Genomic DNA, 13,627 nt, shown 5'->3' with positions numbered 1-13,627 from the left:
AATGAGGGTGTTTTGGCAAGCGAATTAGAAATGTATATTTTGTACGGGGTGGCCTGTTAATGCCATGAGTCGCCTGTAACGTCATCAACTTCATTGTTCATTTGTTTTTTGTTTGCATAAATTGAGCCACAGAGGCTCAAAGGTAATTTCCACTTAATCTGAATTAACACTGCAGAGGTTGGGTCAAGGCTGATGGACTGTGTTTCTTTGTTATTTTACCACTTACACCATTTCTGGTAAACAACTAAGGTGTGCTCTCCTGTTGTGATTGAAATAATCATGAGTTGTAATCACCTGGGCTGAGTCCCACTTCCCACCTTTGTACTCATTACTAAATCTTTATCTTCCTTTCTTCACTTGAGCCCTTGACTAGGCTTCTCTATATGGAAATGTAGCAAATACCGGTGGGGGCAGTCAGGTTTTAGTAAGTCTGCTAGAGTTTCAAGACACCTAAGCAAAATTCATCTATAAGTAATGACAGTCTTCCTTATGAAATATCAGGCTTAGTGATACTGAAAGAAATCCTACTCTGACTTCTATTTAATTTGTTCAAGTCCACCATTTTATCCACACTGCCATGTTGGCTTTTTTGATGTCCTTGTGGCAGTAAAGGGGGAAAGACTCTGTCCCCTCTTCCCTTGGAGTTGCTATGAAAGGATATGCAAAGCATCCTGTATGCTAGTTTCCTGAAAACAAAGGGCCCTTTGGTAACATGTGCATGGTCACAAGATTTTAATCATTCTGCAGCACCTTTCCCCCAACCTGGTGCCCTCCATATGTGTCGGACTGCAATACCATAATTCCCAGCTCACGTAGGTGTGTGTGAAGAAGCATATTCAAGAGCATATCACTAATGACATCAAGGCCAACAATAAAGATTTTTTTAAATATATCAGAAGCAGGAAACCAGCAAGGGAGGCAATTGGACCATTGGATGATAAAGGAGTACTAAAGGAGAATAAGGAGATTACAGAGAAGCTGAATGAATTCTTCTCATCTGTCTTCACTACAGAAAATGTATGACAGATACCTAAGTCTGAATAGATGTTTTCATGAAGGGAGTCTGAGGAACAGAAATAAATAGTCGTGAAAAGATGAAGTTCTCAAGCGTATTGACAAGTTGAAAGTGAATAAATCACCAGGCACAGAGACCTTCAAGGACACAAATATTAAATTACTGATCTTCTAACAAAAATAAGTAATATGTCCCTAAGATCATACAAGAAGACTAAAGAATGACCAATGTAACACTATTTTTTTTAAAGATCTAGGGAGGATGCAGGAAATTACAGGCTGTTTAGCTTAATGTCTGGTTCTGGATAAATTGGTTGAAAGCATTATTAAAGACAAAATTAGTAAGCATATAGAAGGACAAGCCCTGCTGAAAAAGAATCAACATGGCTTCCACAAAGGCAAGTTGTGTCTCACTAATCTTTGAACGTGTCAATAAACATGTGGACCGGGGTGATCCAGTGGACATAGTTTACTTGGACTTCCAAAAGTTTTACAAAGTCCCTCACCAAAGATTCTTGAGCAAACTTAGCAGTCATGGAATAAGAAAGCAGGGAAATGGTAGATTTTCACAATGGAGTGATGTAAAGAGGGGAACATGTTGCATTCATGTCCTGCTTGTGGGTTTCCCATGGGCAGTTGGTTGGCCACTGTGTGAACAGAATGCTGGACTAGATAGACCCTTGGTCTGATCCATCATGGCTCTTCTTATGTTCTTAAGAATGGGTTGTATTTTCTTCAGCAAGCAGCAGCTTTCTAAACAGTGCTGCTGCTTGAACTCTCCTGTGGTTCTGTTTCTTAGCGATGATGATAATTACAGAGGTTAAGTAATTGCTTCTGTGCACATTTCACTCGAGGCAGGGCCAGAGCATTAATGCTTACCAGCCTTAGTGACCAAGCAAGACAGTAATTAGGTCTGTCAGCTCAATAATGCAGTGAATGACTACCTCCTGATAGAAATGAAGGTCTGTGATATATACTGACATGTTAAGCAATGCATAAGTAGCCTGGTGTCCTTTCTCAGAAGCTTGGCCAGGTATGCCATGTTTATTTTGAGTTTCTATCATATCCTGCAAAAACCAGAAATACTACACATCTTTAAGGATATACGCCTAAAGATGGAATAATGTGGTCTCCTGAAAAGATTAGTGGATTTCAAACAGGCTTGACTAGTGGCCTGAGCACTGGGAGGACAGGTACACTTTATTTATTTGATATATTTCTACCCTGGGTTTTTAAGGCAAGCCCTAACAAGGTGGCTAAGAATAAAAGTATTAAAAAGAAAACAACTGAACAAACATAGTAAAACAACATCAGATTATGCATAGTATGCTATTGTGCCCATGTGCTTGCAGGACCCACCACTTGCTCAAAGGGCTTTTCCTGTTCTAAAAACTACATTCATTTCCAGAATAGGGCAGGTCAGCGGAGCTTGAGGAAGGGAGCTCTGCTGACCTGCCCTGGGGTTATTTTGAGAACTGCAAAAGTCCCATTGCGCAGGCCATGGCTCCCGTGAGCGCAACACAACCAGTGGAGGCAGAGAGGCCTTGTTGGATACTGTAGGGCAGCCACTTAGGAATCGCCAGAAAAAAAGGGACACCAAGAACATAAAATTTGCATATGCCAATTTATATGTATACATACAGATTTAGAAATAATTATTTTAATTTAAATGCAAATAAGGTACTTCTCACCAGAATGTGAAAAACTGTGACCAAGTGACTTGTGTGCTTGGTTCAGTCTGCTGTCCAGGTTCTGTTGATGGGCAATCTCAGGACCCAGCTCTTTCTTCTGATGGTTCCTAACACTGGGCTTGGACTGGACAACCCTTCAATTACAGGATCCTTCAAAATAGAGAACATTCCTCTGGCAGCCCTTTTAATAGAGGACTGTCCTCTGAAAAAGAGGATACCTAGCCACACTAGGTATTCAGGGACAGCTTAGGGTTACAAGGGAGGGGTCCAAGCAGAGTTCTTGAGGGAAGGAATTCCACCAGAGTGGGGCTACCATATAAAATGCTCTGCCCTTAGTACCCATCAACCTGAGCTGTGGGCCAGAGAAGAGGACATCTGAGGCTGGTCTTAGGGCTGGGGAAAGTCCTATGCATGTAAACAGTCCTTCAAATATCCTGGTTCCATACCATTCAGAGCACTTTAATTTGCGTCTGGAAACAGATGGGTAGCCAATGTCTCTGATGCAAAATTGATGTTCTATTATCAACTGCTAAGCCCCCACAAATATTCTGGTGAATTTTGCACTAGTTGAAGTTTCCACCTTAGAATATACTGCCAAACTCTCTGTAATGTGTGTGCAGACACGGTGTCTATGGAAAATGCAGAGTGGTTTTCTCAGTAAATGGATAGAGGTGAGAAGAGTTCTCTGAGTAGGAAGTTTGCATGGTGGGGAGTGCAATCATTCCAGTTATAGAATAATGAATAGTATGTGGAACAGTGTTTTTGAAATGATGAATCAAGATTCATCCTTAGCTCATGAGAAGCAAATTTTGGTAGAATGTTGTGTTGTTGTGATGAGATGACCCAGCTTAACAGCTGAAACATTTCACAACCAAGTTTGTATGGGAGTGTAAAACATGGACTGTTTCAATTAAGAACCCCTAACTCAAGAATGAATAGGAAACCATACTCAAATGCTCTATTTAATAATAGATACCTATCATCTATTCTGTAAGCAATCAATATGCACAGTGCCTAAAAAATTGCCTGCACTCATTAGAAGACTGAACTGAGATGTTTTCAAATTCTGCACAAAAAGTTAAACCACACCACTTGGATTTAGCAGGCACTTTTTATGTTTAAATGAGGAGCAATGGTGTCCCTTCTCTTCTCACTTTTTCCACAAAGGATTGTCAACAACCTTTTTTTATGAGCAATAGCTAAAACCAAAAATGGTCCTGCTGTAAAAATTTATGTTGAGAAGATTGGCTTTGCTCAAAACCTAGCCAGGGTTACGCAACCTGGTGCCTTCCAAATGCTACAAACCCCATAATCCCTGGCCTTTGCCCATGCTATCTGGAGCTTATGGGAGTTGTAGTCCAAAACATCAGGAAGACACTGGGTTGCCTACCCTGCTATAGCCCATGACATCTTATGCCACAATATATTTTAAAAAGTGTCTAAAGACTCTAGGTTTTGCTTGTAAGAGATGGAGTTCATAGATAGGGTGGAACCTTGCCCAAATTGGGGACTTTGTGGTTCTGTTATCTGGACTCAACCTGGGATGGTTGGTAAGCTGTGTTGATTCATAAGGAAAAGAAATATCACAGGCAATACCTTTGTGCATGTTGCATTGGTCCTAACAAAGATATTGCCTGCTTGTGGACTTGAGAATGTGTCCGGTACTGAACATCCTAAAAAACCCAGGAAAAGAACAGCAGGTTTTGTACAGGAAAAACACAGCACCCTTTATGTCCGATGTGTGCTTTTCCTAAACAGCTGCTAATCTCTAGTTGTTCAGCTGTTCTGATCCATTTTGTTTAACTTCTTAAAAATCCCCCCTCCATTACTTGCAACATCCTGGCTTTTCTCTCATTACTTGACAAGACTAACCAGTGTTCCCAGAATGTGAAGTAATTTAGAATGCCCACTGTATGCTTAGGTTTGGGGGTCCAGGGAATAATGATGATGATGATGATTGAGTTTTCAAAAAATACAGAAAACAAAACACATTAGTACTAATTCACAATCCCTCCCCAAGCTTGGTCAATTTCAAAAAATGTCTTCTTACATCTTTTATTTTCTGATTCTATTCCAGGGTGGTATATTAATTTTTCCTATTTCATTAATTTATAATCTTCTTTTCATGAGTCCCACAAATTTCTGTAAGCTTCTGCAAAAGTTATTCTGTTCAATTCTTTTTCCATATAGTCTATATATTTTTACCAGTCCTTCTTAAAAGTATCTGTTTTCTTTATTCCTCTATGTACTCTTAACTTCTGTGTCAGCTTTCTGTAGCAAAATAGACCCCATTTAATCCATTTAAAAAAGGGGGGATATGGTGGTGTGATTTCCTGCTGTGTGCAGGAAAAGCTGCATGATAAAAACAGCCTCTGAATGGGCCAAGTGGTCTTTGTTTACTTCCTCTTTCCCCTCTGGAAAGAAAGAGGAAGTAATGAAGGACAAAAGCGGGGGCGGAGAAGCAACAGTAAGGAAACACGATTCCCCCCCCCCCCCCCGCCTGTGTGATGACGGTCATAGGCTGCTGCTGTTCATAAAAGTTTCTCATTTGGATCAATCCTATTTCTTTCAGCTTATTTTTACCTATCTCTTTCCCTTTTATGTCAAAGTCTGGGTGTTCCCAAATTGGTGTTGATGAAATCCCTGGCATTAATTTGCCTTCTGAAGTACCATACTTCCAGTAATCCAGGGAATGATGGCAAGCGAACTTGAGTTAGGCGTTTCTCTATGAGGGAAAATAAAAGAGAGACAGGGGAAAGGCTTAGATCGATTTAATAGAAAGACTCCATGCTGTTTTTTCCTCTTGTCATTTTGAACTGTTGATAGACTCAGCTAGACATAAGGCTAAATACCTCTTGTGTTTGGAACCAGTGGAGGATTTCCTCTAAATGCAAATAGCTGCTTCAATTTTTGTCAGGTCGTCTGAAGGAGGGAAGGAAAGAGAAACTCATCCTCTCTACTTGCTTCCCTCTGCATAACTACCCCCACCTCTCTCTGTACACACATATGCAGACACTGTGCTGGCTCCATATTTTTTAGGGCTCTTGGGCAAAGCATCCACAATGGGGGCCCTCCGTGAGTCTAACTTCTCACCTCCATTTTCACAAGCTGCGATTGCTACTGTTCCTCCTCCTCTTTCTCATCATTGCTACCACTTGCTTGCTTGGCAACTTCAGAGCCAGTGATCGGGCAGGCAGCGGCATCTGCTGCCCCTTCTTCCTCACCACCACCCTTGTCTGGGCCAGAGTGAGAGGTAGGTGAATGAGCAGGCTGCAATGGAGGAGCAAGTCCGAAGGGGCGCATGTTGGTGATCCCTCACTGGGGCGTGGTCCCTCAGCAGGTGCCCAACCAGGCCTATCCTTGACACTGGCCCTAGACACACATATACAGAGCGGGCTGTTTGCATTCTTTTCAAACATAAATGCAAGACACTAATTTGCCCCTCATCTATCAGCAAAAAGAAGCTCCTGATAACTTTCCCTGAATAACTTCCAAGTGTTCCAGAGATGGGTGAGTCCACGTTTCCCAGACATCAAACATCACAAGTCGGCCTCTGTTTACCTTTTGTGTTTGCACAGTATCTGTAAGGAGACTGAACCACAGCTTATAGTGAGTGGAAACCCTCCGTAATCATATTTTTCAACACAGAGAACTTTCCCCTCATTTGCTGAGTTCTTGTGCTTAGCTTCTGCACTGCCTCAGCAAAGTGCCCGGGGGCCATCCCATTCTCTGCTTCTGGTTCAACCTGACCAATATTCTCTCTGCTGTGCAGAGTTGACTGGTCCTTTTGAGGTGCACATATTACTTGAAATATGTCGGCGGAGTGAATGGCAAAACCTGTGTCCTTCCAGGTAATGTTGGGCGGCAGTTCCCATCATCCCTGACCATTGGCTATGCTAGCTGAGGCTGATAGGAGTTGGAGCCAAATATCTGGAGGGCCACAGGTTGCCTGCCCCTCTGTAAGGCACCCAAATAGCATGTAAAAATAGCTTCTTCTCTCTTTTTTCTAGTGGATCCCTTGCCTTCTCTTAACAGCCATATCAAATGTGAGTCAGCCCACACATTCTAGCCAACGAAGCTTCTACTCTTGAGAAACAAAGGCACAACATGGGGAAAAAAAATGCATATCCCTTATCAAAATGGCCATGAAACTATTTGAAGCCACTGCATCTCCAGTGCTGATGCTCCTTCAGTTCCTTTGCTCACCGCCTTCTCCTACCTGCTGAGAGACAAACTATTGTACCACTTATTACAGCAGGTGGATGAGAAAGAAGAGGTTGGCACAGCTGTTGCATCTTCTCTTGGTGACTTGGGAGATTTTAGGGCAGGGGTGGGCAAACGTCAGGCTTGCAGGATCCACATGTGCGTGCGTGCGTGCGCATTTACTAAAAACCTAAGATCCACCAGTTGGAACCTGATGCAAAAGACATGCTTAGAATTAAACAATTCTGTCTCTAGGAACTTGTACTGAGTGTAGTACCAAAACTGAATGTAGATCACAGTCTTAGCACACACAAAATCTGCTCCTGTTTACCCCAACCTTTCTTTATTTCAGCAGTACAAGTTATGATGGGGTGGGAGGATTTTATTATAAACTGGAAGTCAGATTTGCTGATCCACTGCAAATCACTGCAAGAAGATTCAGATCCACCTTCTGTCTACCCCTGTTTTCAAGAAACAGTCACCATCCTTGACTGGGTCTTGGTTCCGCCACCTTTGCCACTCGTTCCCTCGAAACCCCGCAGCATTGCAGCTGTGGGGTGGGAACATTAATCTTCATTGCAGGAGGGAATGCGGAAAAGCCGCAGTTCTGGCGGCCATTGGCTGGTTGAGCCCACCCCCTGCCCTGTCTTTCTTTAGCGTGTCCTATCCTAAGCCTCAGTCTGCCCCAGGAACACCTCCAGCTTGAACACAAAGCACAGTCACCACTGACAGATGGTGGAAAGAAGGTGGTGACCTTGCAGCAAAGGGAAAAGCCGTGGTAAGTCGGCTACTTTTTAAGCACGCAGATACATCGAAAAAGCCCATGGTGGATGCGAGTTGGCAGCTGTGTTGTATAAATGATGAAGCGCCACTACACAGCCACCATGGGGTAAACAGGGCAACTAGAGAGCCCCCTTGAGTGAAACCTTGTCTGCCTTGTAAACAGACAAATTGGCTGATTTAAAAAGAGAAAAAAGCAGGTTGTTTCTGATGAGTGCTTATTCAGTGGTGAACAAAGATTGGAATTGCCTTTAACAATCCAAAGCATTGCTTGTGTGGGCAGAGAAGACTCACATCTGCCTGTGGGCAGTATAGGAATGGCACTGTCTTTTGAGCCAACAATGCAGAAATGGACTGAAAATCCAATGCTGCATTTGCACAAAACATGTTTTGTTGTTGTACTGTTGTTTCAAAGTTTTCATTTTTAAAAAATCTTGAATGCAAAATACAAAGAAATAATTTTGAAACACAATGTAAGTTGACAAAAACCCCATAGAAAATCATAATCAAATATAGTCTCTTAATTTAACTATAAGTACAAAATAAGGCACTATAAAAACCAAATCAGATGGTATTGCTCAAATAATCCATTTTAATGGTTTGAAGATAACAAATATTTATATGGCCTGTGCACCCATTTCTCCTCTAGCAGTTACTTTGGCATTAAATACTCAGGCTGCAACCCTTCATTCACTTACTTCAGATTTAGTCCCACTGTACATAATAAAATGCTTTCTGAGTAGACATGCCTAGGATTGCATGGTCAGTCTTTGCAGCATCCATGCCCAAATTTCCATTGAGATTTAACTTCCCAGCATTTTTGACAGCATCCCTGGTTTTGAGAACAAAGTATGGCCTTCTTGATAAGCAAGTCTGTGAAAATTTTATAAATGGTTGGCATAATACGTTAAACTAGGAGTACAATGTCTTCTTATCTGTGAAAGACTTTGTCGTATATCTTGTCTCCTGTCTTTAGTAATTCCTATACTAGGAGCCAAACTACACAGTATGTGTAAGTGCCCGCAGCCCCAATTTGAATTGCGACTACAGCGCTCAGGAGGGGAGGGTTAAACCTAATTCCCACACACACACCCCCAACAAGCAACCCCTCATGGAGTGGGTTAATGCACACGCTGGTAACTTTGAGGCTCGACTTCCGCAATGTGCTGTACATAGAGCTACCTTTGTAGCTAGTTCGGAAACTTCAACTAGTTCAAAATATGGCAGCCAGATTGGTCACTGGCACACCTAGGGGTGACCATATTACACCAACATTAAAACCACTCCACTGGCTGCCAATTAGTTTCCGGGCAAAGTACAAAGTGTTAGTTATTACCTTTAATGCCCTGCATGGTTTGGGTCCAGGTTACCTGTGGGTGGGATGGCCTCCCCCCTACAATCTGCTCCGCAGACTCTGGGGAGAATTTACTAGTCAGCCAAAACTAGGCTGACAACTGTTACCCAGAGGACCTTCTCTCCTGCTGCCCCCTGACTGTGGAATGGCCTGCCAGAAGAGAGTCGTCAACTTAATACTCTTTCTGAGTTTAAGACAGTCATAAAGACTAATCTCTTCCAGCAGGCCTGCCCAGATGAATTTTAAACCTATGACTTTTAAGATGTTATGATTGTGATTTTAATATTGTATTGGTTTTGTATGCTCTTTTAACCAGTTTTCTGTATTGTATTGTTGTATTTAACAAAGCCTTTAATGATTAAATTCACCTGGCTTGCACATTGTTTTAACTGTTTTAATTGTTTTTACTGCTTTTAAATTATATACTGGTTTTAACTTGATTAATGGTTTAATTTATTTTTAGCTGTGTATATTTATTGTTTTATATTGTATGATTTTATCTGTACACCGCCCTGAGATCCTAGTGATATAGGGCGGGATATAAATGTTTTAAATAAATAAATAAATATTTAATGTTGTTCCCCGCCTCGATCCAGAGGGAGAGGCAGGTTAATAATAATAACAAGAAGAAGAAGCAGCCTCCATTGATGCCAATGAATTTGGAGGGAGGGTGGGTGGGGGAAAGGTTTAGTTATCCCTTCCTCGAACATGATGGTCCCAGTCCTAAAAAAGGCCACACACACAAGGGTGGTGGGGGAGAGACAAACCTCAGCTACACATTCCGTGATTAGCATAACATAGAATCATAGAATCATAGAATAGCAGAGTTGGAAGGGGCCTACAAGGCCATCGAGTCCAACCCCCTGCTCAATGCAGGAATCCACCCTAAAGCATCCCTGACAGATGCTTGTCCAGCTGCCTCTTGAAGGCCTCTAGTGTGGGAGAGCCCACAACCTCCCTAGGTAACTGATTCCACCATCGCACTGCTCTAACAGTCAGGAAGTTTTTCCTGATGTCCAGCTGGAATCTGGCTTCCTTTAACTTGAGCCCGTTATTCCGTGTCCTGCACTCTGGGAGGATCAAGAAGAGATCCTGGCCCTCCTCTGTGTGACAACCTTTTAAGTATTTGAAGAGTGCTATCATGTCTCCCCTCAATCTTCTCTTCTCCAGGCTAAACATGCCCAGTTCTTTCAGTCTCTCTTCATAGGGCTTTGTTTCTAGACCTCTGATCATCCTGGTTGCCCTCTTCTGAACATGCTCCAGCTTGTCTGCATCCTTCTTGAATTGTGGAGCCCAGAACTGGACATGTAGCTTGGTTCTGGAATTTCTGAACTAGCACCAAAGATTTCTTATTCCCAGTAAAGGACTCTGGCAGACATTGCCTTTCCTAGCCCTGGCCTATGTCAAGGAAATATTGCAAGGCAATAACATACACATTCTTACCAACACCCCTGCTTGTCATGCAAGACAAGTCATTGCCCAAATGAATTGCCCAACACGGTTGGGCTTCCCTTGCAGTAGCTTTCTTGTACTTCCCACCCCGGTCTTACATTTATTCTGGGTTCCTTCCTGTTTAGTTCCCTGATTGGCTCTACCATGACGTAGTATTTTAGTGTGATTTATTGTTCTGAAAGGCCTTTTTAAGCCCTTGCTGATGGTCCCGTAACTTCTTAAGTATTTGATCCTATGATGTTCTTTTAAGGTAGTTTTTCCGCATTGTTACACAAGGTTCCTTTGAAGTTCATTCTGTAGTTTCCAGACTTTCTATGAGGTCATATCCTGTTGCAATCACACACTTTTAAAAACATCAGCCACTTGCCCAGTGGAGCTTCTACTCTCATATCCTGTCTGGGTGACATGATGTCAGGTTCAAAATAAAGTGCTAAACAAAAACTAAATGTCAGGCACCACCTAAAAAGCTGTCTCCCTCCCAAAACTTACTTTAAAGTCAGATCTCATAAAGTGCTCTGCTAACTCCAGCCATTCAGTAAGTGGTTAGAATGTTGATATTTATACAAGAGGATTGTAGCCAAACATTTGACTGGAAATTCAAATAACAATGTTGAATTCAATCTCTTACTCTAGCTTTTAATATTATTCTTAATAGTGTCTCTGGCCTCTCTCACCCGATACCCCGGCTTCCAAAGTTCCTTTATTGGCATCTCCTTTTAGAGGTGTTCACACGAACACCCTTCATGTGTTGAGGGGGAGAACAGGGTGGTTGCACCTGGTGGCAATGGTCTCCTCCAATGCATGGCCATGCAGACCTTGTATGTCTGCTGGTATACATGTGGAGAGCTCCTTCATGTGAAGGGGGATTGTGAGCCAGTCAAGATTTCATATATCTACATTGGTTGGTGTACACTTAGGGCCCCTTCTCAAACATGTGCCTGGAAAGGAGCATGACTAGTGCATGCTATGGCAGTGGGGACATAGCTGATAGGTGCCTTGCTCCTACAGCCACATTGTTCCCTCACACATTCAAAGAGGCCATGAGACGACAATCTGGCTGCAAGAGCTAGCCACAATTTATGGTGCAGCACCAGGCAGTCATTCCCATGTCACTGTTGTACAGACTTGCCATGTTCCCCCATCTCTGGCACGTTTGGCACATATGCGAAAGGATCCTATATATGTATTAACATATGCATATAGCACTCCTCCATACAAGGGGGGGTTGTTTGGACCTCCCCCCACCCCACTTTTCAAAACTCTCTTATTTGCCTTTCTTTCTTTGAGGTCCCACTATCGCAGTTGCTTCCGCCATCTTCCCCTCTCTTAAGGTGCAATCCTATGCATGTTTAGACTGAAAAAAGGCCTACAGCTCCCAGCATGTCCCAGCCAGCCCTTAGCTTTGTTATCTGCTGGGGCCAATTCCTACTTGTTTTGAGAGGTTTTCTTTGAGGGTGGGGGAATCGTCTATATTGAAAATATATTATTTTTGATGTTGCCTGAAACCTGTCAGACATAATATGTAATTACTGGAGTATACTGGGAAAAATGTACTCAGCACCTTGAGGTTTGTCTCTCCTTTGGATTGAATTCCTACTTCCCAAGTCCTTTGTCTGCCACAACCCTTAGGCCCTATGTGAGTTTCCCCTTTCTCCCTCCCTCAGCCAAACTGACCTTTCATTTCTTTAATAAAAACTGACAACTTCGCAACCATTCTGATGTCAACTCCCCAAGGAGGTCATTTCTTGACATCACTGCAGCTCCAGTCTTGATACAAAAGAGGCAAAATCTCCATCCAACAATAGTAACATCAGACAGAACTTCAAAGATGAGCAGCTCAGTCATATGCATGAATTGTAGCTTAATACTGCAATTACTTGCTAGGGAGTAAACTCCACTAAACGGAGTAGGACTTACTTCTACATTGTACATGGGTTTAAATTCTGGAATTAAAACACACAGGTTCCAGAGACGTTTTCAAAAGACTATCCCAATGAAGAAAAGGATCAGATAATTCTCCCTAGAGAGGAATCCTGCCCCGGTCAAAAAAAAAAAATCGCTGTGGAAAAAAAGATCAGATTCCATAACCCTGATAAAAATGCTATGGGAAGCTCTTTGGACCTACGAGGTCCCCCTCCTCAAGAAAAAAACTTTCTAGTTGATAAAGTTAATTCCAGCAGCTTGAGTTTTGCTTTTTTTTCTCCATCATTTGCTTCTCAGTCTCATTCATTTCTAAAAGTCACCCATTATATTCAATGGGGCTGCTTCATTCTGGAATAGCAAGTCTTTGGCAACCCTGGCAATGCAAGATTCAAAGGGAATTCATAGCCCTCAAGGCACCTATTGAATAAGTATGCCATTTTCTCACTGTTTCTTTTCTACTGTGTGTGTACTGAATTCATACCAAATTCTGCAGATTTCCTGCCAACTGCATCAATTTGGCTCAGACAAAACTACCTTTCTTGGGAACTAATTTCACAACTTTGCCAGTGTGTCCTGGATTTTGAAATGTGCTTTCTGGCACATTGAAGTAAATGTATTCTTAGAGGTTTATACCTTAAAAAATTCTTGGGCATAGCATGTCTCCAGACCTCACAGAAGGGGCTCATTCATTTTGGATTGCTGCCTGCTATATATATACAATGAACACTGTGTGCAGTTATTTTTTCCTGTCAAGCAGGGCAGTAAGTTTGCACAGTGAACAATTCTATAAATCATTTTTCAACCCTGTTTTGGTTGAGGACCCCCCTGTAATGCCGTGATATCTTGCAGAACCCCAACCCCTTCTCCCTACCACCCCACAAAATATTGGTAACAATAAGTCATTTATTTAACAATTATAAAATTCAAAGGGAAAACATTAGTCATAATTGATAGCTAGTCAAGATAGTTGTAGTGCCTGTAAAATTTCAGAGAATGTCTGGAGGTTGCTCATGGAATCCAAGTGTTTTCTGTAGTGGTCGTAAAACACACCCGTTAAGAAAGATAAAAACATTTCTGTGAATGTGTGTTGTTCTCCTTTGGAGACAAATAAAAATGGAAGAACAATTCTCAGAGGAGCACAAAGCTTATGAATTTTTAAATTTTTATGTTTTGGGGTGCCCCTATTGCTCCTAGAACGAACAAAATGCCT

This window comes from Elgaria multicarinata, chromosome 2 (assembly GCF_023053635.1).
Source record: "Elgaria multicarinata webbii isolate HBS135686 ecotype San Diego chromosome 2, rElgMul1.1.pri, whole genome shotgun sequence".
Classification (NCBI taxonomy): Eukaryota; Metazoa; Chordata; class Lepidosauria; order Squamata; family Anguidae; genus Elgaria; species Elgaria multicarinata.
This window is presented reverse-complemented; position numbering follows the sequence as displayed.